At 36.7% G+C, this 27,738-nt stretch overlaps 1 protein-coding gene and 1 pseudogene across 17 annotated transcripts in view; one reads left to right on the top strand and one right to left on the bottom strand.

The window, feature by feature from the left end:
* Dtna (dystrobrevin alpha) overlaps positions 1-27,738 on the bottom strand; it is a 389,557-nt gene that overhangs the window by 43,049 nt on the left and 318,770 nt on the right. The gene's annotated exons all lie outside the window — the stretch shown is intronic.
* Positions 11,664-16,413, top strand: LOC110333402 (annotated as a pseudogene). Its single transcript, XR_002381076.1, has 3 exons — positions 11,664-11,676; positions 14,114-14,521; positions 16,041-16,413. The product of XR_002381076.1 is annotated as a selection and upkeep of intraepithelial T-cells protein 6-like (transcript).

The raw sequence follows: 27,738 nt of genomic DNA, 5'->3' as shown, positions 1-27,738 counted from the left end.
TTTCTTTATTTCATCCTTGACCAAGTTATCATTTAGAAGAGTGTTGTTCAGTTTCCACGTGAGTGTTGGCTTTCTATTGTTTATGCTGTTATTGAAGATCAGCCGTAGTTCGTGGTGATCTGATAGAATGCATGGGATAATTTCAATATTTTTGTATCTATGGAGGCCTGTTTTGTGACCAATTATATGGTCAATTTTGGAGGACGTACCATGTGGGGCTGTGAAGAAGGTGTATCCTTTTGTTTTAGGATAAAATATTCTGTAGATATCTATTCCCTCCATTTGTTTCATAACTTCTGTTAGTGTCTATGTGTCTCTGTTTAGTTTCTGTTTCCAGGATCTGTCCATTGGTGAGAATGGGGTATTGAAATCTCCCACTATTATTGTGTGAGGTGCAATGTGTGCTTTGAGCTTCACTAATGTTTCTTTAATGAATGTGGCTGCTCTTGTATTTGGAGCATAAATATTCAGAATTGTGAGTTCCTCTTGGTAGATTTTACCTTTGATGAGTATGAAGTACCCCTTCTTGTCTTTTTTGATAACTTTGGGTTGGAAACCACTTTTATTTGATATTGGAATGGGTACTCCAGCTTGTTTCTTCAGATCACTTGCTATGAAAATTGTTCTCCAGCCTTTCACTTTGAGGTAGTGTCTATTGTTTTCCCTGAGGTGGGTTTCCTGTAAGCATCAAAATGTTGGGTCCTTTTTGTGTAGCCAGTCTATTAGTCTATGTCTTTTTATTGGGTAATTGAGTCCATTGATATTAAGAGAAATTAAAGAAAATTTATTGCTTCCTATTATTTTTGCTATTAAAGTTGGGATTTTTTTTTTTTTGCAGCTGTCTCTTTTAGGTTTGTTAAAGGTTTACTTTCTTGGTTTTTCTAGGATGGAATTTCTTCCCTTGTGTTGATGCTTTCCCTTTATTATCCTTTGAAGTGCTGGATTCATGGATGGACATTGTGTGAATGTGGTTTTGTCATAGAATACTTTCGTTTATCTATCTATTGTAATTGAGAGTTTTGATGGGTATAGTAGCCTGGGATGGCATTTTTGTTCTATTAGGGTCTCTATTACATCTGTCCAGGATCTTCTGGCTTTCATTGTATCTGGTGATAAGTCTGGTGTAATTCTAATAGGCCTGCCTTTACATGCCTTTTTCCCTTACTGCTTTTAATATTCTATCTTCATGTAGTACATTTGTTTTTCTGATTATTGTGTGTCGGGAGGAATTTCTTTTCTGGTCCAATCTATTTGGAGTTCTGTAGGTTTCTTTTATGTTCATGGGGATCTCATTCTTTAGGTTCAGGAAGTTTTCTTCTATAATTTTGTTGAAGATATTTGCTGGCCCTTCAAGTTGAAAATCTTCATTCTTATCTACTCCTATTACCCGAAGGTTTGGTCTTCTCATTGTGTCCTGGATTTCCTGGATGTTTTTAGTTAGGATGTCCTCTGGCTAGGACGGTGCCCAAATTTCTGGTGCCTGAAACAGGGTCAGTTCCAGAAGTTAGGTTGCTTCTGTCTGTCCCAAAGCTGAGTAGCTTCTGTGGTCCACACTCTTGCTAGTGCAGACTGGAGCCTAAGCGAACTGGAGCAAAGATGGCTCTTCTTCCTGCTCAGGCCTTGAGACTCCTCCCTGGCGGACACCCCTCCTCTAGTGGAAAAGGTGCCGTGTGACTGGATACAGAAACGGGATTTTTCCCAGATGCTGTGTCACTTCTGCAGGCCTCCCTCTCCCTGGCAGTGTATTGGAGCAAAGATGGCCCTCCTACAGGTTCAGGCCCTGAAGAGGTATTCATAATTTATCTTCTGTGACATGTTTTCCCCTGTTTCCATTCTCCCATTATTGAAGGGTATAGCAAAGATCCAAATTGTTCTCCTCATCCTTGCATAGATACTACTTTACCTACTAACCCATCTTCTAAGCCTCTTTCCTAGTCTAGATATACATAGGTGACAGAAGCTAGGGTCACCTTAAGGTGTGATATATATCAATCCAACATTGCTCCCTCCAGGTTTCCACTCTCACAGTTCCTCATCTCTTTCCTCTTCACTGCTGCATCAAGGAGGATGTTTCCTCCCACCAGGCCTTCCCCCATCCTGAGGCCTCAAGTTTCTTCATGTTTAGGTGGTTCTTGTTCCACTAAAGCCAGAAAAGGCAGTCCTCTGCTATATATGTGTTGGGGTGCACCGACCAGTTCCTATATGCTGTTTGGTTAGTGACTCAGGGTCTGGAATTTCCTATGGGTTTGGGTTACTCTTGAGACTGCTGATCTCTTCTAGGGTCACCCTCCTCTTCAGCTTCTTCCATCCTGCCCTTAATTCAACCATGGGTGTTCCTGTCTTCAGCCCAATGGTTCTATGTAACTATCTGCATCCATCAGTCAGTTTTGTTTTAGCCTCTTAGAGGACAGCCATGACAGCCTACTTTAAAAGTGCACCGTAGCTTCAGTAATAGTGTCAAGCCTTGGTATCTCCCAAGGAGATGAATCCTAAGTTGGACTACTCAATGGACCAACTTTTCCTCCATTTCTTCTCCATTTTATGCTGCAGTTCTTATAAGCTAGGACAATTCTGGATCAGAAATTTTGCCTATGGTTTGGTAACCCTGTCTTTCAACATGAAGTCATGTCTACATACTACTGGTGGACTCTTCAAGTTCCTCCTCTCTCCATTGTTGGACATTTCATCTAATGTCACTCTCATTGAATCCTGAGTCTCTTATCTCCCAGGTCTCAGGTAATTTCTGGAGGGTCTATTCACCTCCAACTCCATGAGACTGCAATTTCCACTAATTCTGCTGACCCCATACCTGTCCTGTTCCCCCTTTCCAATCCCTCTCCCCTCTCTCACACCGGTTTCTCCCTTACTCTACCTCCTGTATTATTTTCTTCCCCCTTATAAGTGAAATTGAAGCATCATCACTTGGGCCTTCCTGCTTCCTAAACTAAAGTTCTGTGGATTTTATCCTAGGTATTATGTGTTTTTTGGGTAATATCCACTTATTAGTGAGTACATACCAGGCAGGCCATTTTAGGTCTGAATTACCTCACTCAGGATAATATTTCTAGTTACATCCATTGGCCTAAAAAACACATGAAGCCCTCTTTCTTAATAGCTGAATAGTATTCCAAACCATATTTTCTGTATACTTTCTTCATTTAAGGGAGATCTGGTTGTTTTGAGCTTCTGGATCTTAAAAAGAAGGCCATGGCACTGGGCGTGGTCGCGCATGCCTTTAATCTCAGCACTTGGATGGCAGAGGCCAACAGATTTGTGAGTTCAAGGCAATCATGGTCTACAAAGTGAGTTCCAGGACAGCCAGGGCTACACAGAGAAGCCCTGTCTCGAAAAACCAAAAATAAATAAATAAATAAATAAATAAATAAATAAATAAATAAAAGGCCATTTTGGAGGACATGTCCCTGTGGCATGATTGGTCATCTTTTGGATATATGACCAAGAGTGGTATAGATGAGTCACGAAGACATATAGCCAGTTTCCTGAGCAACCATAAGATTGATTTCTAGAGTGGTTGTACCAGTTTACAATTCCATAAACAATGGAGGGATGTTCCTCATTCTAAACACCTTAACCAACATGGGTTGTCACCTGAAAATTTTAGCTTAGCTAATATGATTGATGTAAGGTAAAATCTCTAGGTTCTTTAGATTTGCATTTTCCTGATGACTAAGGACTTTGAACATTACTAAGTGTTTTTCAAGCATTTGATATTTGTTTGGTGTGAAATCTGTTTAGCTATGGACCCCATTTTTTGATTGGGTTATTTGGTTTTGTGAATGTTAGCTTCATGAGTTCTTTATATATTTTGGGTAAGAGCCCTACATAGAATGTCATGTTAGTGAAGTTTCTTTTCCCAATCTGTATGTTGCTGACAAGTCCTATTGATTGTGCCTTTTGACTTACAGAATCTTTTTAGGTTCATGATGTCCCATTAAGCAATTGTTGGCCTTAGAACCTGAGTCATTTGAGTCCTGACAAGTCATTTTACATTATTTGTGACTGTTATAAACAGTTTTGTTTCCCTATTTTCTTTCTCTGCTGATTTATCATTTACAGAAAATAAAGCTACATTGGTTTGAGTTAATTTCATATCCAGCCACTTTTTCTAAGTTATTTGTCAGCTGTTGAGTTTCTCTGGTAGAATTATGGTGGCCACACATGTACACTATCATATCATTCACAAATTGTGATAATTTGACTTCTTTATAATGTATATAAACTTGATTTTCTTTTGTTATTTTTTTGGTCTAGCTAGAATTTCGAATACTTTACTGAATACATGTGTTGAAAGTGGGCAGCCATGTCTTGTCCCTAATTTTAGTGGTACTGCTTAATGTATGTCTCCATTTAATTTCTCACTGACTGATGGTTTGCTGTGTATTGCTTTTTTATGTCTAGGTATTGGGCCTTGAATTGCTGCTCTTTCCAATACATTTAACATGAAAGAGTGTTGTATTTTATCAAAGGCTTTTTCAGAACCTAATGAGATTGTCATATGATTTTTTTAGTATGTTTACATAGTGAATTATATTAATGGATTTTCATATATTGAAATTTCCCTGCATAACTGGGATGAAGCCTGCTTGATTTTGATGAATGACGGTTTTTGTACGTTCTTGGATTAATTTGCTAGGATTTTATTGAGTATTTTGTCATCAATATTAATAAGTAAAATTGGTCTGAAATTCTTTTCCATGTTGGATTTTTGGTGTGGTCTAGGTATCAGAATAACTGGGGCTTCATATAATGAATTAGGTAGTGTTCTTTCTGTTTCTATTTTAACTGAATATGTTGAGGAGTATTGGCATTAGCACTTTCTGAAGGTTTAGTATAATTCTGCACTAAAACTGCCTGACCCTGGTCTTTTCTTTTTTTCCATTTGGAGGTTTTTAAGTATGTTTTCTATTTCCTTAAGGGATATGGGACTGTTTAGATAGTTTACCTGCTATTGATTTAATGTTGGTATGAGGTATCTTTCTACAAAGTCATTAATTTCATTAAGATTTTAGAGTTATGTTGAGTAAAGCCTTTTGTCACAACATCTGATGATTTTTTTGAATTTCTCCAGTTTCTGTACTTTCTTTTATATATGATTTGGTTAATTTTGATACTATCTCTGTGTCCTTTAGTTGCTTTTGATAAGAGTTTATCTATCTTGTTGAGATTTTTTTCTATCTCAGCAGGAAGTTTTCAGCTCTAACTTTTTGCCTGCTAGTCCCATATCCCCTAAAGAAATAGATGCAGCCATTAATAGTCTCCCATCAAAAATAGCTCAGAACCAGATGAGTTTAGTTTATCAAAGAAATATGCTTCCAAGGTTGACTTAATAGGAAATACCTAGAAATAAGAAACTGTTTCCTTTTGATATGTATTATAAAAAGGTAGATGGTTTTCAAAAACCTCAGAGAGCTACAGAATATGTCATCTAAAAAAGTCTTACTACTTTGATAAACTAGACTACTACCTGACATGATCATGAGTTGAAATTTTTTTTTTTAGGTTTTTCGAGACAGGGTTTCTCTGTGTAGCCCTGGCTGTCCTGGAACTTACTTTGTAGGCCAGGCTGGCCTCGAACTCAGAAATCCGCCTGCTTTAATCCCAAGTGCTGGGATTAAAGGCGTGTGCCACCACGCCTGGCGAGTTGAAAATTTTGACTATTAACTTGCATTACTTAATTATTCTAAACAGTTAAGTAATTGTACTTTTTGGAAGTACTGACATGAAACATTGCATTTTAAATGAATCGATTAAGTTCAATACCTTATAGAAGAGTTGAAATGTAATATACTGTATGTTGTAACAAAAATATCCTTAATTTTTGCATCAATATACAGAAATATATACCAGTGTAAGCACATATAACCTTAATTTAGTATACGAAATTTTGTATATTCAAAAATCTATACCAATTTAAGGTTACTGGCTTATAAAAAGCTCTTTGCTTTAAGAGTTGATTCAATAATCTACCCTTTTTATTATTCATATGTTATTGCTATATCTTTCTATACCACATTTTTTTTCTTTCAAACCCCTTTCCCCTAACCTAAAAAAGAATGAAAGATAGAGAAAAAGAGAGAGAAAAAATCCCCCAGTCCAGCCTCTTATACCTAGTATTCCATACTTCATTTTCCCACTGATAAAAACCATTAACGACTTGTAACCAAACTCTTTCTAGTGACAAGCACCCATCATCCAAAAATGGCCATAACCTACCCACCGTGCCTTACTTGAAGGTAACATTTCACTCTTAGAATTGATTCTCACTTGGAGCATTGATTTCCTTTTCAGAGGAAATGAAATTGTGGAAGTAGCCATTTTTTTAAAAAAAGAAAATGCTACATTTACTGTCCAGTTTCTAATCTCTGTGCAAATACAGGCTTAAATGTAGTTCTGAATGGAACAGTCTGAAAGGCTTGACCAAATGAGCTAGCTGCTTTGAAGTTGTTCTGGAAACAAGTATTGATGAAATAGCAGCTGAGGCTCTCTGAGGCTGGGTTACCTGGGCTGCTTATTTTGTCAAGTCTGTCTCCATTTTATTGGTATGTGGTCCTTTTTGTAAACCTTTGCAAGTAATAAACATTTCTGATAATATATATATGTACATATATATGTACATATGTATATATATATATATATATATATATATATATATATATAAAATATAAATATAGTGCAACATATATGCATTAATTAAATTTGATTCTCTGTTCTTTGAGTAGGTGAATGACATCTTCATTTATAAGCTAGTTTTGACTATAAAACCAAACTATGGTATAAATCTCCTTGCTATATGAAAGGATGGCATGTAATAAGTCATGAGGACTCTGTAGCCAACAAGGTTTATGGCTATACATAGACATTTAAATCTCAGCTAATCTCACAGCTGCATCCATGCAGAGGATTCAGCGTATATATTACATGTCTTGTTTGTGTTCTTAATATTTTTTTCTTTCTGTCTTCAGACAAAATCTTCAGGTAGTCTGCCACTAGTTTATTTTTTTTCCAACAATTTGGTTGGAAAACACAGCTTTTCTTTCTTGTTGAACAAATGAAAAAACTCCTCACCAATGCAACAAACTTCTTTTCTTCCACTCTGAAATTAGGACTTTTATTGGCTGAACTAATTAAGCTGTCCTTCCTAAAGAGACCCCAGTGCTTTTTAACAGCTATGCTTCCTGAACATTTAAAAAGTTTAAAGGCAACAAAACACCATTTAATCTAGCCCTTGGAGATTCTTTATTCCCTTTCTGTTCTATGAGCACCTTATTTAAATTCCTGTTAGATTTCTCCATAATTGTTTGTTCTGTAAGATTGTGATATATCTGCAACAATTTCTATGCAATATTTTCCAAAGACAATAGATAGACATGCCAAAGCATCATTAGTCCCAATCTACAAAGGTACCTCCAAGACAGTCAATGGGAGGGGAGACCTTTGGTCCTGTGGCGGCTCAATGCACCAGCATAGGTGAATGCTAGGGCAATGAGGTAGCAGTGGGTATCTGGGTGGGGGAGCACCCACATAGAATTAAGGGGGAGGGGATCTAGAAAAGGGAGTTTGCAAAGGGGGAAACTGGGAACAGGGATAACATTTGGAATGTAAATATATACAATAACCAAAAATAAATAAATTTATAGTCTTAAAAGAATCCTTCTCAGAATTCAAAGCAAATACCCATTTCAATTCTGAAAATATATTAATAGTATGATGCATCAACATGTATACATAACTGAACTCTCCAAACTCTACAATATAAACCATTTCATCTATTATATGACATTGATATACAACAGTAAGTACAATCTGGGTTTTTAATTCAATATATTGCATTTTTATGGGTTGACATTCTGATTTTTCATAACTCTGGATTTCTGTTATCTGGAACTAACCTCTCTGATGTCATTATAATTCTAGATTGGACTCCTCTGAATGTTCCCTATTTTGTTTCATAGATTCTCCCAATCCATTTTCTGGTCCATAATCTAGCATCAAATTTTTTAATGTCTTCTTTTTTTTAAGTCAAAGTTACTTTGATCTTTCCTAAAGAGGATATATACAAAACTGAGATCACTGTTGAAAGAAAATAACTATTTGTAAGTGAAACAGGGTCATACACAATTCATATGTACTGTGTTCATGTGTTTCTCTCCATTTTAACCATAAAAAAACGTTTTGCTCAAACCTCTCCTCAAAGAGTTTACTTTCTTATATTCAAACTAAATATTTCTTCCTATGACTTTCATATACCCAACATCCCATCTTTTTATTGTTTTCCAAACTCAATACTTAATCAGTTTTGACACTTAGAACTTCTCAATTTGCACCTTGCTATCACATTAGCTCTACCTCAGCTGTTCATGTAGCTTACATTGCAGTATATTGTCCCTACTCTGCAGCCCGTATCTATATACTAACTCTGGCTGAATATATTCTGACTTCCAGACTGCAGTATAATTCTCCCACATGGACCTGAATTAGACTGTAAGCCTCCCATGGGACACCTAGCTCTCTCTAGTGTGCTATAATCCAGCTGTCCTTAGGAGAAACTACAGCTAATGTACCATGAGGTTGCAATATGAGAGAGCACATTTTTTAAAATTCATTGTTTTATTTATTTATATTCCCAATTTTGTCCCATCTCCTGCTCCCCAGAGTTCTTCAACCCACCCACTTCCCCTCTGCCTCTGAGAGGATGCTCTCCCACTCCCCACCACCCAATAGGGACTTCTTAAAAGAGACACCTTTCACATTTACATTTCTGCTGCTTTTTGCCTCTGATTAGAGAATCTGTTAAACAACCACTTTTACCAGGCTCACTTCCATCAGGTCTTCTGGGAAGCTTTTCTCCTTTGGGGCATTCCTGAAGCTTTGTTTTGCTTCCAGTCTTTTTTTCTTTTTCTTTTTTTTCTTAATTAATTAATTAATTTATTATTTACATGTCGGAGAACCACAGCCTCCATCCTGCAGAGGTGGGGCAAAGATGACACATATGCAAAGGTGGGGTTTGAGCAGATTCCACAGCTTCCCGCTGCAGCTTCCTATATTCTCTCTACAGCTTACCCCAGCTCTCTGTAGCAGTTCAGCTTCTCTCCTCTCTGCTTCTTTGCTTCTGAGCTTCTTTGCTTCTCCTCAGCTCCTCAGCTTCACCCTCTGCTTCTCAGCTTCCCTGCTTCTCCTCAGCACCTCTCTCTATTCTGGGATTGCCCAATTTATCCCATTCCACCCTCTGCATTCGGCTCTCATTGCTCATCATCCAATCACCATTCAGCATGTTCTATACATGAGCCAAGCATGCAGACAGGGTGGGTGTTGATAGGCCAGTGACTCAATACCATGCTGTATGACACTATATGTCAGGCAGACAGTGTGTAATCACTCAGGTGTGCATAATCAGGTTTTTGGTAATCAAGCAGGGAATCACAAGGCTTGGCAGTGAACCAGGGTGCCTTCTTGGCTCACAAGGCTGGAGCCACAGACACACCTGCTTCCCACATTTACACTCCATCTTTTATGTCCCCCTGGCCCCCTGTTCACCCACCAAATGTTCCACATCCCATACCTCCTTCCCAACCCTGTCTCCAGTGAATTTCCCCTCCACCACCCCACCTGACTCTAAACTCCCTGGGGCCTCCTGTCTCTTGAGGGTTATGTACATCATCTATGAATGAATACAGACCAGGCAGTCCTCTACTGTATGTGTGGGGGGGGCCTCATATCAGCTGGTATATGCTGCCTGGTTGGTGGTCCAGCTTTTGAGAGATCTTGGGATCTGGAAGGTTAATTAAGACTGCTGGTCCTCCTACAAGATCGCCCTTTTCCTCAGTTTCTTTCAGCCTTCCCTAATTCAACAACAGGGATCAGCTGCTTCTGTCCATTGGTTGGGTGCAAATATCTGCATCTGACTCTTTCAGCTGCTTATTTGGTCTTCCAGAGTGTGATCATGCTAGGTCATTTTTTTGGTGAGTGCTCCATAGTCTCAGTAATAGTATCAGATCTTGGGACCTCCCCCTGAGCTGGATCCCACTTCTGACCTGTCACTAGACCATCTTTTCCTCAGGCGTCTCTCCATTTCCCTCCCTGTAATTCTTTCAGACAGGAACAAGTATGGGTCAGAGGTGTGACTGTGGGATGTCCCCCCTCTCAGAGATCAGGCCTGCTGTCTGGCTATCCTGACTCCCTACCTTTCACTAGGGTCTTCTCAGGTAGTAAGTTTGAGTAGCATAATTATTACAATGGATATTACCTGTAAAATGTGTGTTTTTCCTCCCTATTGCAAGCTCCTAGAAATAATGACTCTGAGATTCAAAGTATATTTAAAAGCACTTTGGCTATTAACTTTGGCTTCTTATCCAACTATCTCTTAACTAAGTATCTCTGTCACTCTAACCTGAGTTCTGCATGCTCTTTACCTTAGGACTTCTCTCATGCTTCTTTCCTCCTGCGTATTCCAATGGAAATACTTCAGTGCTTGACTAAATCCGAGAATCTTTCTTCCTACCAGAATTCCTTCTCTTTCTTGCCTCAGCTATCGGTCAATCAGTTTTTATTGACAAGTGATATATACAATCATTACAAAAGAGATTCTCTCTACATTAAAGTTTCTCACTTTCTGCGTACGTTGTGGGTCTCTGTTCATTTCCAACTACTGAAAAAGTAACTTCTTTAGCAAAGGATGAGATCAGTACTGATGTACAGGTAGCAATATGTTATTAGGAGTCATTTTATTACTATTGTCCTTTAGTATTAGTATTAGGGATTTTCCTAAGTCCATGACTCATCTGACCTCAGTTTCTTGGCCACTTCAGGGGTTTCAGGTATTTTTCTCATGAAATAGGCTTTAAGTCCCATTGAAATTGGTTGATTGGCTCCTTAATATTTGTATTGCTATGGTACCAATTTGTTTACTAATTAATATTTCCTTGTATGAATGTAAGAGATTTATTTATTCACTCACTTATGGAAGGGTATTTTGATTGCTTCCATTCTTTAGAAACTGAATAAAGATGATACTGATATTTATGGAAATAGTTTAATAAAGATGCACTTTTCAGTTCATTTGCACTGCATTTAAAGTCATGTCTGTGGGGATAAACCATATTAAGCTCAATCTGAAACTTCCAAACTATCTTCCATAATGTCTGTATCATTCTGCTTTGCTACCAGCAATATATAACAGGTGTCTTGTTTTGATCTAGTGCCACTACATTTTGTTGCCAGTGGTTTGGATTTTAGCTATTCTAATAGCTGAAATAATATGCTGATAGTTTATTGTTATTTTGATTTGAAATATTCTAATCTCACAATATTGAGCTATCTTGCATCATTTTTTAATGTAGAATTCAGGCTCTGCCCTGCTCTATTTCACTCTATATCACGAGGAACAATAGCTTTCAAGCTGAGTATTGCCCTGAGTGACTCAGTTTTTTAACATATTTTATTGGATATTTTCTTCATTTACATTTCAAATGCTATCCCGAATGTTCCCTATACCCTCCCCACATCCTGCTCCCCTGCCCACCCACTCCCACTTCTTGGCCCTGGCGTCCCCCTGTATGGGGCATATAAAGTTTGGAAGACCAAGGGGCATCTCTTCCCAATGATGGCTGACTAGGCCATCTTCTGCTATATATGCAGCTAGAGACATGAGCGCTGGGGGTACAGATTAGTTCATATTGTTGTTTCACCTATAGGGTTGCAAAACTCTTCAGTTCCTTGGGAAACTTCTCTAGCTACTCCATTAGGGTCTCTGTGTTCTATCCTACAGATGACTGTGGGCATCCTTTTCTATATTTAGGCATTAGCATAGCCTCACGGAGATAGCAATATCAGTGCCCTTTTAGCAAGATCTTGCTGGCATATGCAATAGTGTCTGCATTTGGTGGCTGATTATGGGATGGACCCCCAGGTGGGGCAGTCTCTTGATGGTCCATCCTTTCATTTTAGCTCCAAACTTTGTCTCTTCCATTTCTTTCATGGGTAGTTTATTCCCTGTTTTAGGGAGGAATGAAGTATCCACGTGTTGGTCTTCCTTATTCTTGATTTTCTTGTGTTTTGGAGATTTTACCTTGGATATTCTAGGTTTCTAGGCTAATATCCATGTATCAATGAGTGCATATCAAGTGAGTTCTTTTGTGATTGTGTTACCTCACTCAGAATTATATCCTCCATATACATCCATTTGCCTAAGAATTTCATAAATTCATTGTTTTTAATAGCTGAGTAGTACCCCATTGTGTAAATGTACCACATTTTCTGTATCCATTCATCTTTTGAGGGACATCTGGGTTCTTTCCAGCTTCTGGCTATTATAAATAGGGCAGCTATGAACATAGTGGAGCATGTGTCCTTATTACCAGTTGGAACATCTTCTGGGTATATACCTAGAAGAGGTATTCCTAGATCTGCCAGTAGTACTATGTCCAATTTTCTGAGGAACCACCGGACTGATTTCCATAGTGGTTGTACAAGCTTGCAATCCCACCAGCAATGGAGGAGTGTTCCTTTCTTGCCAAATCCTAGCCTGCATCTGTTGTCCCCTGAATTTTTAATCTTAGCCATTCTGACTGGTGTGAGGTGAAATCTCAGGGTTGTTTTGATTTGCATTTCCCTGATGATTAAGGATGTTGAACATTTTTTTCAAGTGCTTCTCAGCCCTTCTATACTCCTCAGTAGAAAATTCTTTGTTTAGCTCTGTACCCCATTTTTAATGGGGTTATTTGAATGTCTGGAGTTCAGCTTCTTGAGCTCTTTTTATATATTGGATATTAGTCCCCTATCAGATTTAGGATTCGTAAAAATACTTTCCCAATCTGTTGGTGACCTCTTTGTCTTATTGACAGTATCTTTTACCTTACAGAAGCTTTGCAATTTTATGAGGTCCCATTTGGTGATTCTTGATCTTACAGCACAGGCCATTGCTGTTCTGTTAAGGAATTTTTCCCCTGTTCCCATTTCTTCAAGGCTTTCCCCCAAGTTCTCCTCTATATATTTCAGTGTCTCTGCTTTTATGTGGAGTCCTTTGATCCACTTAGACTTGAGCTTTGTACAAGGAGATAAGAATGGATCAATTTGTATCCTTCTGCATGCTAACAGCCAGTTGTGCCAGCACCATTTGTTGCTGTCTTATTTCCACTGGATGGTTTGAACTCCTTGATCAAACATCAGGTAACCATAGGAGTGTGGGTTCATTTCTGGGTCTCCAATTCTGATCAGTTGATCTACCTGACTGTCACTGTACCATTACCATGCACTTTTTTTTATCACAATTGCTTGATAAATTGTGATAAAAATTGAGGTCAGGCATGGTGATTTCCCCAGAGCTTCTTTTATTGTCTAGAAGAGTTTTTGATATCCTATGTTTTTTCATTATTCCAGATGAGTGACTCAGTTTTATAGTACAGCACTTTGCCAAATTTTGAGTGTACATCTTGCTTTGGAATAACTGTATACATTTATGCAACTAACCATCTTCACTAACACAGTGAATCATGAGGGACAAAATTACATACAACTTAATAAAACATTCATCAAATGTCACATATGGAGTTATCAGGGTAGATCAGGAACACATAAGTACATGGGTATATCATGAATATACTATCAGTCTCTGGTCAATTATTCAACCTCTCAGAGAAATGGAGGTCATGGCCCCATCATCTGTATAACTAAAAGTGTAAGCGTTTAACACAAAAGGGTAACAAGACCTGCTACATACTCATCTACAAACATTGTGTATGTATCTCAAGACCCATGGGATATGGACCCTTTAATGTACCCGAAGCTTCAATTCATCAAAATCTCTACTACATGACATTGCCTATGCTTTCTGCCATTTTCTCTGCTACTATCTTGCACATTACCTTGATATGCCTTGAATCTAGCCCGTCTTGAAGTGGCTCTACACTTGCAGTAATTTCTGAGAAAATTCTCTAACAATTTGCAGTAACACTTTCTACTTCTGATCAACTATGAAAATTATCACTAAAATACATCCAGAATAAGCAAAGTGATCATAAGTGGAGTGAGTATATGTGAATGTTTGAGAGAGAGGGATAGAGGATGGAGAAGGGGTCAACAGAATGATTTCAACAAGAGGTCTGGACACATTTACTCATTCTCAGCCTTGTCCTTTTATTATTGTAATCCTCCACAGAACAATTCACTGTGAATGGCTCAGAGAGTCCAGTCTTGGTTCCTTTGGGTGGAAACCTAGAACTCAGTTGTCAGTTGTCTCCACCACAACAAGCAAAGCACATGGAAATTCGCTGGTTCAAGAATCGCTATTCAGAGCCAATATACCTGTATAGGAATGGAAATGACCTGCTTGGAGAAACTGTCTACAAGTATGTAGAGAGAACTGAACTCCTGAAAGATGACATTGGGAAAGGGAAAGTAACCCTCAAGATCTTTAAAGTAACTAGTTTTGATAGTGGGTCCTACCACTGCTTCTTCAAAGATGACAAGTTCTATGAAGAGCATATCATAGAAGTCAAGGTCACAGGTAGGCATGGATCCCTCTGCAACTGCTGTGTACCCATGATTCAAAACCTATATAGTATTGAATAGATGGAAAATTCTTAGTGTTTAACTCTTATTGCATGTATTGACTAAAAGATGATATCTATGAATTTAATGTTTAAATTGGATGTTATGGAAGATCAAAAATGAAAATTACTTTAGTGTAGAGAAGTTAGTTATATGAGGAAAGACTTTCTTGTTATATCTAAACACACTATTAGATTTCAACATCTTATCAGATTCCTTTTGGATTGTTTTTACTAACCTTTCAAACGTTTGTGACAACACTTTAGTATTTTCATCTGAACTGAATTTTAACAATGTTTTTCATTAAAAAAAACTGGGTGTGTAAAGAGCTGGGAAAGATATAGTTAGAGGTGAAGAGTGTAAATTATCAGAGTATATTTTATAAAAATTTTATTAATGTAAAAAGTAATCTCTTGCTGAAATAGATTTTTTCCATTTCTGTCCAAATCAATTCACTGACTGCTCGCCAATTAACTTTTGTAAATCTCAAAATTTAAACTGCAAATTTCCCTCTCCTTAAATATAATGCTATATGTTAAGTATGTATTCAATGTATATTCCTTTACTAGCTCTGAAATATTCTAAAGAAAAAAAAAAAGAGGTGGAGGTAATGTGGAAGGTTTAAAGGAAACTGAAGAAATCCATACACATGTGCACATATATGTAGCACTCTAGACCCAGATGATTAAACTTTATTGGCTGTCATATAATAAACGGACACAATATATCCCACTGCCATGTATAGTAGTCATAGGTAGCAAATAGCTACTATGTTAACCTAGGCATTAAAAAATGTTTTTGATTCCAGAGACATTTTATTAGATAGATCAGTTTTGATATAGAGCCTTAAATCTCCATAAATTTCTTTGCCAATATATATCACAAATTTATGTCTCTGAAACTATCCTGAAATTTTCAGACATGTTCAGTTTTTCTACATAAATATAAACTTTACGTAGCATTAATGTATTAACCCTTTTATATGAAATGCATTTTATAAAATTACATATAGTTAAAATACAGATAGTTTTAACTAAAGTCACTCCATAGTTTTTAAAATGAAACTCATTTTTATAATGTTTATAGGCACTCTAAAGTAACTAATGACAATGCTAAAACAAAAACATTAAATTCTAATTTCTATGAGGTTAAGATATTTATTTCTTTTTATCTTAATCGAAAGACCAAGGTCCATTTCTATTACTTAATAAATATTAAAAAATAAATGAATAACCAAGTGAAACATATCTTTTCAAAGCTGACTTAATTTGGATATGATGTGGACACATCCTTCCCATCTAGCTCTTGCGATTATCACAAGCATCTTATGGCAAACAGAGTCCTGTAGACTTTTCTCTATTTATTTATCTTTTAAAACTGAGGTTAAAATTGAAAAGAACTTTTATTATTCTACCATGCATGTCCTCTTCCATGTATACATAACATTATTATTTTCCTGTTTTGTTTTCAACCAGCTACAAGCTCAGACATACAGATTCTTATGCATTCCCCAAATATCACAGGTGTGAGGTTGGAGTGTCATTCAGGAGGTTGGTTCCCACAGCCAAACATGGAATGGAGAGACAGCAAAGGAGAGTACATTCCAGCTACATCAAAATCCCATTTACAGGATGAAAATGAATTTTTCAACATGACAATGGACCTTTTTATTAAATCCAGCTCCCACTGGAGTGCAACCTGTTACATTCAAAACTTTGTAACTCACCAAGAAGAAAGCATAAGTATTCTTCTACCAGGTAAAATGTGTATTCTTTCTTCACTAACTGCCGCTCTCACACATACTTACTATTCTATTCCATCTTGACTTTATTTCTAAAGACCTATTTTCTCTTGGCCTTAATCATTACTTAGTTTAACATTTCTTCTTTTCTTTGATATATTTATTTTATCATTCTTTATCCTTCACTATTATAGATTCCATTTCTTTCCCTATTATAAAACATCATGATCTTAAACAAGTTGGGGTGGGAGAAGAGTCTATTTGGATTATACTGCTATATCATAGTTCATCACCAAAGGAAGATAGAACTGGAGCTTAAAAATCAGAATTTGTAGGCAGGAAGTGAAGTTGAAACCACAGAGGAACATTGCTCACTGGTATTGTATCCCTGGTTTTCACAGCTTCTCAAAGATAGCACCAGCCACCCCTGATGGGATATGCTTACCATATTCATCATTAATCAAGAAATGGGCACAAATGAATCTGATAAAGACAACTACTCAATTAAGGTTTCTTTTTCCCAGATGACTCTAGTTAAGTTCAAGTCAAAAAACAAACAAACAAACAAACAAACAAAAAACCTGTCATATTGACATTGAAGTTTTTAAGGCACAACCTTTGACATCTTATTCTCTCCTATTTCCTTTTATCTCACTGCTTAAATACCATTAGAACTCTAAGAGTTCTAAAAGTTTTGTCTTCTCTCACTTCTGATTTCATCTTAAAATTCATAAGTCAAACCAAATGTCTTATAAACATCATAAAATAAGCACATCAAAAACTAAATGCATTGTTAATCTCATGCCTGCTTAATTTGCTGCTGTTTATTGGAATTTTATATTTTCAGAATCTCAAAACCAAACCATTCACACATACAGAATAATAATGCTAGCTCTTCCTGTTGAGTTGTCTGAATCTGGTAGTATTAATGATGTCAATTTAATCACATATTTTAAAGACACTATTAGGAATGAAACCTGATTATAAAACTAGAAAAAGTGAGGCAGAGAAATAAAATCATCAGATTAATAACTGGATCCCCTAAGTCATTACTTCATGCCATCTTTTCCTTATTATCCAAGAATGAATTATTGTCTTTGAATTTGATATAGCACCTTAAAACTCTCTTAGTTCTAATCAAATTTATGATTGTATATCTTGAAGACAGACATAGGATGATTTACTTAAATCCGATTCTTGCTTTTCGGGTGTGTTGGGGTATTCAGGACTGACTGAGGTGGGAGTGCTAGGTTGTGATGATGGTGAGTGGTCTTGGTTTCTGATAGTAAGATTCCTACGTTTGCCTTTCACCATCTGGTGATCTCTGGAGTTAGTTGTTATAGTTGTCTCTGGTTGGAGCTTGTTCCTCCTGTGATTCAGTTATCCTCTGTCAGCAGTCCTGGGAGTACAGCTCTCTCCTGAGTCTCAGTGGTCAGATTACTCTCTGCAGGTAAGCTCTCTTCTAGCAGGGAATGTTCACAGAGGGCTGTTGTTCAGATCTGCCTCCTTGCTGAAGATGTAGGCCCAAAACAGGGCCTGTGCCAGAAGATGTCTTGCCTCTGCAGATTATTCACTCACCTGCACAGTGTAGCCACTGAGGGACCCTGGACACAATATGACTCTCTCACCTGCTCTGGAAGACAGAATCCTCAAAGGTGGCCAAATTTCCTCTGAAAAAGAAGGTGCCCAAATTTCTGGAACCCGAAATAGAGTCTGTCCCAGAAGTTAGGTTGCTTCTCTCTGTCCTGAAGCTGTGTAGCTTCTGTGGTCCACACTCTTGCCAGCACAGACTAGAGCCCAGAGGCTGCATCACTTCTCCAGGCTACCCTCTATATCTTCTGAGTTTAATGTCCTGAAATTGCTTGATATTTAGTTATATTTAAACATCTCCCAATATTTAATGCATCTATTACTTTGGTAAGTACATGTCCTCACCCTCTAATGTTTTCCATCTTCATTTTGTCTACTCACACATCATGTACATTAGCTCTGCCTAAAGGTCTTTCATCTAGTAGTTACCTTTCCCATCATATTGTAAACTGACCTAACTTTCCTTATCCACTCTAATCCCATATTCAAATCTTATATCCTAATAAGTATTAACTTGATATCCAACCTGAAGCATAAAACTTGCCTACCTCTGTGTATCTGGGAGTCTCTGTTTCTTTACTCTTTTAACTTTCCTCTTTCTTAATAACCTTTCCTGTTATCTATTATGCAACTGTAGGATTATGATATTTCATTATGTATGTGTCCTTTAAAAAATAAATCCTTGGTGGTTTTATACACTAACCCACATAACTGATTTAAATATTAGATACCATATAGTAAATAATTAAACAATACTTGATGTTCTGATTAAATGAAATAAAGTTTTAAAAATGGGTTATAAGCATGCATCAGTATTGGTTTACATCCATGAAATACCTACATACTACCTAGAAGAGACTATTAAAAAGACTAAATCCACTGATTTAGTGTACAGATATATCTGTATATGTGTATGTGTATATATTATGTGTTTATGTAAACAATAGAACACATATATGTATATATTAGTAAGGAAGTTAGTTGAAGTATATGTTAAGTTATTTATACCTTCATTGAATAACAATAGGTATATATATAATCTAATAATATCTTTAATCATTTGTGAATTATAAACAAGATATTTAAATGTAATTTTAATTAACCAAAATTTGGGAGATTGTTTTGCAGCTTAGGAAATATGGGATTTAAGCATATTTGACATTCACTAAACAGAAAGAATAATGAAGATGGATTACACAGAAAAGGTCTTAGACAAATTTAATCATGTAAAAATTTGCTACTTACTGACTGGTAGGCTGGTCAAATTCCACTTTGAGCTCATTGTGTTATTTGGTATGAAAATTTATCAGAGAAAGGAACTAATTCTTGTGAATTACCAGTCAGAAAGTAAGAGCTAAACATGGGCTTATTCCACAAAATCAAATATTCAAAATGATATAGGAGAATTAATGGCGGTCTTAAATTAGCATCATGCTAGACATGATGAAATGTTTTAGACAGTGGAGAAATTTTATCTAGGAATAAAGTTACAAAAATTCATATAAGTAATAGAAAAAGGAAACATACACACACTTTACTCACTAGATATATTCAGTATCCAACATTCAGTAAGTACATTAAACTGCACATATTGATATTTAAGACATTAGTATTATAGCACTGCATTGGACTGGCTTTATACTAATTCTTGAAAGTCTACATCTGAGCATTAGGGAAGGTTTTCATCTTAATAAACTCTAAGAGTGGAAGCTTATGAGGCAGAATTGTTGGGAAGAAATGAAGGAGGTATCCCATATATACATAACAGCCTCACATGAAATGGCTAAGATTAAAAATTAAGGTGAGAGCAGATGCTGGCGAGGTTGTGGAGAAAGAGGAACACTNCTCCATTGCTGGTGGGATTGCAAGCTTGTACAGCCACTCTGGAAATCAGTCTTGCAGTTCCTCAGAAACCTGGACATAGTACTACCAGAGGACCCAGCAATACAACTTCTGGGCATATACCCAAAAGATCTTCCAACTGGTAATAAGGACACATGCTCCACTATGTTCCTATAAGTCTTATTTATAATAGGCAGAATCTGGAAAGAACCCAGATGTCCCTCAATAGAGGAATGGATACAGAAACTGTGGTACATTTACACAAAGGAGTACTACACAGCTATTAAAAACAATGATTTTATGAAATACTTGGGCAAATGGATGTATCTGGAGGATATCATCCTTAGTGAGGTAACCCAGTCACAAAAGATGTCACTAGATATGCACTCACTGATAAGCAGATATTAGCCCAGAATCTTAGAATGCCCAAGATACATTTTGAAAAACACAAGAAAACCAAGATGATGACCATCGTGTGGATACTTCATTAATCCTTAGCATAAGGAAGAAAATACTGATGAAAGGATATAGGTACAGAGACAAAAGTTAGAGCTAAGGTGAAAGGATGGACTATCCAGAGACTACCCCATCTGAAAATACATCCCATCGTCAGCCACCAAACCCAGATACTAATTCACATGCCAGCAAGTTTCTGCTGAAGGGAGCCTGATATAGCAGCCTCTTGTGAGGCTATGCCAGTGCCTGGCAAACACAGAAGTGGATGCTCACTGTCAGCTATTGGAAGGAACACAGGGCCCCCAATGGAGGAGCTAGAGAAAATACCCAAGGAGCTGTAGGGGCCTGCAACCCTATAGGTGCAACAACAATATGAACTAACCAGCACCCCCTGAGCTTGTGTCTCTAGCTGCATATGTAGCAGAAGATGGCCTAATTGGCCATCACTGGGAAGAGAGGCCCCTCGTTCTTGTAAACTTTATATGATCCAGCACAGGGGAAGGCCAGGGCCAAGTAGTGGGAGTGGATGGGTAGGGGAGCAGGGGCGGGGGGGTTATAGGGAACGGAACTTTTGGGATAGCATTTGAAATGTAAATAAAGAAAATAATAATAATAATAATAATAATAATAATAATAATAATAATAATAATAATAATAAAGAAATTCTATCTTGCTCATTTTTATTCTGGTCACGTCCTGCTCTTTGTCTAACTCATTAAAACATCTTCACTGTACTTGCTTATGCATAATATTCCATGTAGTAGTCTCTTAAATATTAGCATGCCTTCAGATGAATCAGTATTTATAACTAGACATTTTCATTCCATGGTTTCTCAGTGGTAAGATTTGTCACTCATTGTTTTAGGTGTGTGGGATTCATGGAAACCTGTTTGGATAATGATTACTTTGCTGATTGCCATCCACATGACTTACTATATTAATTTATATCCAACACATGGTGAGTAGGCTTGAGTGATGGGGAACTTAAGTAGGAAGAAAAGAAGTAGTTTAAGCTACCCGAGCAAAGCTTCACAAGTAAATTTGGACAGGATGTCACATGCCACATATGTCTTTAACAATTTGTGATCCTATATCTGCTGCCATTGCTGATGGAGCTTCTCACAATGAATTTTTTAAAGGGTGTGGCCTTTAGGTTAATCAAGTTCAAACATTTATCTGGGGTGATTGCCATCCAAGTTGTGTATATAATTACCTTTGCTGCATTTAATCATTCAGAAATACAACTATCTTTGAACCATCCAGTCAGAAGTAAGTATTCTCTTAACCATAATCATGTAAGCAATCCTAAGAAAGCTCATTGGTTCACTAATGTAGATGTACATGGCACCTTCTGTATGTCATAGGTGCCTTAGTGGAGAAAATAAATTCTCTTTTGTCTCTTTAGGATTATTTGTGGCAAATCATCAACTACCTTTAAAATATAATAAATCTGTAATGTGGAGAAAATCAATCTAAAAGAATGGCTCTGCACAGGCTAAACTCAATATCCCCCACGTTTCTCTGGTTAAATGTAATGAGGAGCCTCTTATCTGTAATGACAGTTGCATGCTCAATGTGATGAGTTATAAATCATGCAACCAAACCTGAGATATCCGAAATAGAACATCACTTGAAAAGGATGTTTTTAGTGTAAAAATATTACTTTACATGGCATAGGTGGAAGCCAAGTAGTTGAATGAGGTGTGTTTCATGTAAGTATGGTGATGCATTTCCAATGCATGGTTAACTGTAATATTATGATATATGAAATAAACTCATATCACATAAAATCATAAGGAACCCCTAACTGGAGTCACATGTCTTTACTGTTGATAATAAAACATGAAAAGATTTGTCTTAATTTACAGAGAGAATTTACTCACATGATTGTAGGATGCTGAAAAGAAGACAAGACCATTGTTCAGGACCAGAAGAAATAGTATGAAATTTAAAGCCTTAAAAATTCGACATGCTGTGCTTCTTTAGGCAGCACATATACTAAAATTGGAATGATACAGAGAAGACTAGCATGCAATTGTGATAAAAACTGCTTGATACTTGTATAGCGAAAGAGAGATAGATCAAAGTAATAGAATTGAAGATGCAGAAATGAACCCACATATCGATGGTCACTTGATATTTGACAAGGGAACTAAAACCATTCAGATGAAGAAAAACAGCATTTTCAACAAATGGGGCTGGCACAACTGGCAGTTATCATGTAGAAGAATGTGAATTGATCAATTCTTATCTCCTTTTACAAAGCTNAAGTCTAAATGGATCAAAGACCTCCACATAAAACCAGAGACACTGAATTTTATAGAGGAGAAAGTGGGGAAAAGCCTCGAAGATATGGGCACAGGAGGAAAAGTCATGAACAGAACATCAATGGCTTGTGCTGTAAGATTAAGAAAGGACAAATAGGACCTCATAAAATAGCAAAGCTTCTGTAAGGCAAAAGATACTGTCAATAAGACAAAAAATGGCCACCAATAGATTGGGAAAGGATTTTTACCAATCCTGAATCTGATAGGGGACTAATATCCAATATATACAAAGAGCTCAAGAAGATGGGCTCCAGAAATTCAAATAACACCATTAAAAATGGGGTACAGAGCTAAAGAAAGAATTTTCAACTGAAGAATACCAAAGGGCTGAGAAGCACTTGAAAAAATGTTCAACATCCTTAATCATCAGGGAAATGTAAACCAAAACAATCTTGAGATTCCACCTCACTCCAATCAGAATGGCTAAGATAAAAACAATCAGGTGAGAGCAGATGCCGGCAATGATGTGGAGAAAGAGGAACACTCCTCCATTGCTAGTGGGATTACAAGCTTGTACAATCACTCTGGAAATCAGTCTGATGGGGCCTCAGAAAATTGGACATAGTAGTACTGGAAGATCCAGCAATAACTCCCCTGGGCATATACCCAGAAGATGTTCCAACTTGTAATAAGAACACATGCTCCTCTATGTTCATAGCAGCCTTATTTATTATAGACAGAAGGTGGAAAGAACCCAGATTTCCCTCAACAGAAGAGTGGATATGGAATATGTGGTACATTTGCATAATGGAGTACTATTCAGCTATTAAAAACAATGAATTTATGAAATTCTTGGGCAAATGGATTTATCTGGAGTATATTATCCTTAGTGAGGTAACCCAATCACAAAAGAAGTCACTAGATATGCACTCACTGATAAGCAGATATAAGCCCAGAAACTTAGAATACCCAAGATACATTTTGAAAAACACAAGAAAACCAAGAAGGATGACCATCGTGTGGATACTTCATTCCTCCTTAGAATAGGGAACAAAATACCCATCGAAGGAGTTACAGATACAAAGTTTGGAGCTAAGATGAAAGGATTGACTATCCAGAGACTACCCCACCCGGGGATATATCCAATAATCAGCCACCAAACACAGACATAATTGCATATGCCAGCAAGATTTTGCTGAAAGGACCCTGATATAGCTCTCTCATGCGAGGCTATGCCAGTGCCTGGGAAATACAGAAGTGGATGCTCACAGTCATCTATTGGTTGGAACACATGGCCCCCAATGGAGTAGCTAGAGAAAGTACTCAAGGAGCTGAAGAGTCTGCAACTCTATAGGTGGAACAACAATATTAACTAACCAGTACCCCCAGAGTTCCTGTCTCTAGCTGCATATGTATTAGAAGATGGCCTAGTCGGCCATCCTTGGGAAGAGAGCCCCCTTGTTCTTACAAAGTTTATATGCATGAGTACAGGGGAACGCCAGGGCCAAGAATATGAATGGGTGGGTAAGGGATCAGGGTGGGTGGGAGGGTATAGGGTACGTTTGTGTTAGCGTTTAAAATATAAATGAAGAAAATATCTAATAAAAAATTGGAAAATAAATCAAAATGCCCATGAATATATAATGAAATGATCTTTTACAACATTGGAGCAAACAGGCTGATATTTCTATGATCTAACAAACAGCTCATGGTGAAATTTATGGTGAAGTGGTAGATGGTCCTGGAAAAGATCTTCATATATATTATCAAAAGCAACACCGCGGTTTTTTTTTTTTTTTCAACTGTTCAAGCAGAGCATAGAACAGGTACTGCTTTTAAAAATTTATCAGAGCACCCGCTGCTGAAATGTCAGTAGCCCTACCCTGAAAGTGGTTATCTCACAAGACTGTGTTGTTAAATCAATGGTCCTTGACAAAGGAAATATGATAGAGGAATAAGCATCTGATACAAGGGCAGTGAGAGGACAAATATATAGAGGAGTCTGCAAGGCCATGTACATATCCTGCATTTGTTATGAAAAAGAAATAAGAAAAAATTAGAATGTTTTCAGAGATTAGACATCGAAATAGATTAATTCAATGCATGTGTCCATTAGAGGCATGTAATTACATCATCCAGTTTATTACATAAATTGTGGATATGACAATAATTGCTTAAGAAGACTGCTGTTTTAATATTCCCTTTTATAAGCAAAATGTAGAAATGTTTGCATTCATTTTATCTACTTTTAGCAATGCTGAACATTGAAAAGGTTATCATGGGGATGTTCTTCCACAAGAAATATTAAATAGTCTAACTCTATGTCAATATTTCATGAAATAATTGCTAGAAATAATTTATAGATGATTTCCTCAATCCATTATTTATCATTACACAGTTGATATTTTATTGGCTGCTTCTCACAAATGTATTTTAGAGAAAATGTTTAAGGAAATGCAATGCATTCTGCCATTCTGAGGGTGAAAGATTGATGTATTTTATGTCTATTCAAAGTGGCCAGGCATGCAATAGTATTTGATGCCTGTGAACAAATAAATAGATCTATAATCATATAGTATGCATGCAAGACAGAGTTTAATTCACCTATAAACAAAAGAATTGTCATTTGTAGGGCATAAAGTGAATGCAAAAGAAAATTAATATTTTACCTGATATGACTCAGAAATGCAGATATTTCTATTTTCTCTGTGGATTCAAGAGTTTGCACACAAATGAGAAACTTTTTAAATTTGTGTGATGTTAACAATGAAAGCGAGATTGTCTGGGAGTAAAAAATAAAAGCTGAAAGAACAGGGAGACCAAAGATATTATGTGCTGCAGAATGATTTTCTTTAAAAGGACAAGCATGTTGCTATCCTCTACTCTAGTCTCATATTTGAATGAAATAAAGGTAAAAAAGGAGGATTATAGAAGACATCAACATGCAATTTCCCACCTTTGAAAGGAAGGAGGAAACAAGTTACATGTTTGTTAAGGAGTCCTCTTTTTGGAATAAAAATTTAGAACACTAAAAATTTTCACACTGTCAAGAATTTCAAATGATAAGGAGGAAGAACAGACGATAATCATGATAGAATATTTATATAGTTCATAATTTTCAATATCAGGACTAGAAAGTCTAACAATTTATGATATTTTGGAAATATTCTATATGTGAAGACTTTAAAATAAAAGTGAGTTTCTCGGAATCTAGCTTGTGAGACTGTGGAATATGGGATCACATGAGACATTGTAGGTACCACAAAACTAGAGAACCTTTAGTATAACTCTCCGTTCTCCATGACCTGAGGTAATTCAAGGACATAAGTCTGAATGAACTGACTCACACAAGATACTTGGATTCCTTTTCTATCTACAGACATGATTCCCATAATTATCAGGGATTTGAAAACAAATGCAAATGGGTAGGTATCATCAAGGAACTTTTTATACATATAAAGGAGGTGTTTAGTGTCCAAGTTACAATGTTGATTATCCTTTGTTTATGACAACTCAAGTAAAAAAGTAATTTGATCCTGGCTGTGAACTTCATTGTCTTTGCTGAGCACCATGGAGGGATGTGATCTTTGAGAGTTAGAAAAGCTTTACAGGAATGTTGGACCCTAATAATTCCTATAAAAGACACACAATACAGATATTTAATTTATAAGTCATATGTCTAGATTGGGGATATTTAGTACTATACTAATTATTCCACATCTATAATAATCCTTGCTACTAGCAGTCTCTCCCAGCCATGTGGTTCTGATCCATCACAGCTTTCTCCTCTTCCTCCATGCTCTTCTCCTCCTACTTGCTCCACATCTTCTAGCCTTCACTCCTACCTTTCTATTCCACTCTCAATCACAGGATCTAGCCATTTATTGTTAAGTTTAATGTGGAGAAGATGCACATGTCATCATCTATGTACAAGATGGTCTGCTCTTAAAGGGTAACTCCTCTTGATGAAACAGTAGTTACATTAGAATACAAACAGCATCTACCCAAACACTACTACATCACCCCTTTTTGTTTACTTAAAAAGGCTTTCTATTATAGTACCAAACAATACATAGTTGGAATTATTTTAAAATAATTGTGGAAATTATTACCTTCATATTACATATGAATTATATTCAAAAGTCTTGCCTGCTCATATATTGTAACTAGATGAGGTTCTTTATCATCTATACTATCTTAATGAGTTTAGTATTCTGTACCAAAATTATCTTCTATTCTTACTTGTGTTATCATCTTAAGACAATCTTTTGAAATCAAGAATATATTCAATGCTAAACAACTTAAGTTTAAATGTGAGACTATAACTATCTATTCTTCAAACCCATCAGAGATTTGAGAAGAGATTAAATATTATCTGACTATGAAGAAAGCACAAAGACACAAATTTGAAACTATAGAAATGATAGAGACATTTGGTAGCTTGAACAGTTCCATCATTTCTTATAACATTGAAGGATCTTCCACATTTTGACCCAGGACACCTGACAGACCTTAAGTGAAAAAGTAATTATGAAATACCAATTTACTCTGTCTTGCAGAAATAAGCAGTTGACTATCCTGTGTCCATTTGTACTTATTGGACTGCATTCTATCCTTAGATAAAATTAGGGTATTCCTTATACAGTGACTAGTTTACCACAATGGAAGCTACTCCCCTCCCTTGTGGTATTGATGCTCAATATCTTTGTTGCAGTGGAATGGGATTACTTTCAGGAGCAGACATATCACATAGTCAAAAGATCTTTTAATAAAGAAATAACATCAAATGCCATATTCTGTGAATCTCTAATGTTTTGAAAACAGTGTATCCATATAAAACATAACTGAGTTGTAAAAAAATGATTATTTTAGCTATTTATTATTTGAATGACCTTAAAAGCATTTTATTTTATTAACTAAATGAGAATCCAGTAGAACCATGAGTTGTCCCTGTTTGGGGTGGGGGGAAGCAGGGGAGGGAGTGAAGAATAAGGGGAAGAGAACACAGAAAGGCTTTCTCCAGTGTATATAACTCTCTGCCATTCTCTGTAGGCCCATTGAAACACAGATACTTTCAAATACACCCTGCTGTATCCTATATCAATGCCCAAGTCCCATGCAGGGTGGCAGAGGGCAGTAAATTATTATCTCAGGTAAGTGGAGTTCAAATAAATATGTTGGGTGACATTTTGTTGTGCTAAATCTCCAACCCCAAAATGTCCTATCAATGAAAACACTACGCAATTAATATGAATACATGCTGTTAGCCTAGATTGG

The sequence above is a fragment of the Mus pahari genome, chromosome 15, assembly GCF_900095145.1.
Source record: "Mus pahari chromosome 15, PAHARI_EIJ_v1.1, whole genome shotgun sequence".
NCBI lineage: Eukaryota > Metazoa > Chordata > Mammalia > Rodentia > Muridae > Mus > Mus pahari.
The sequence above is the reverse complement of the archived record's forward strand: the minus strand, read 5'-3'. Positions and strand labels throughout refer to the sequence as shown.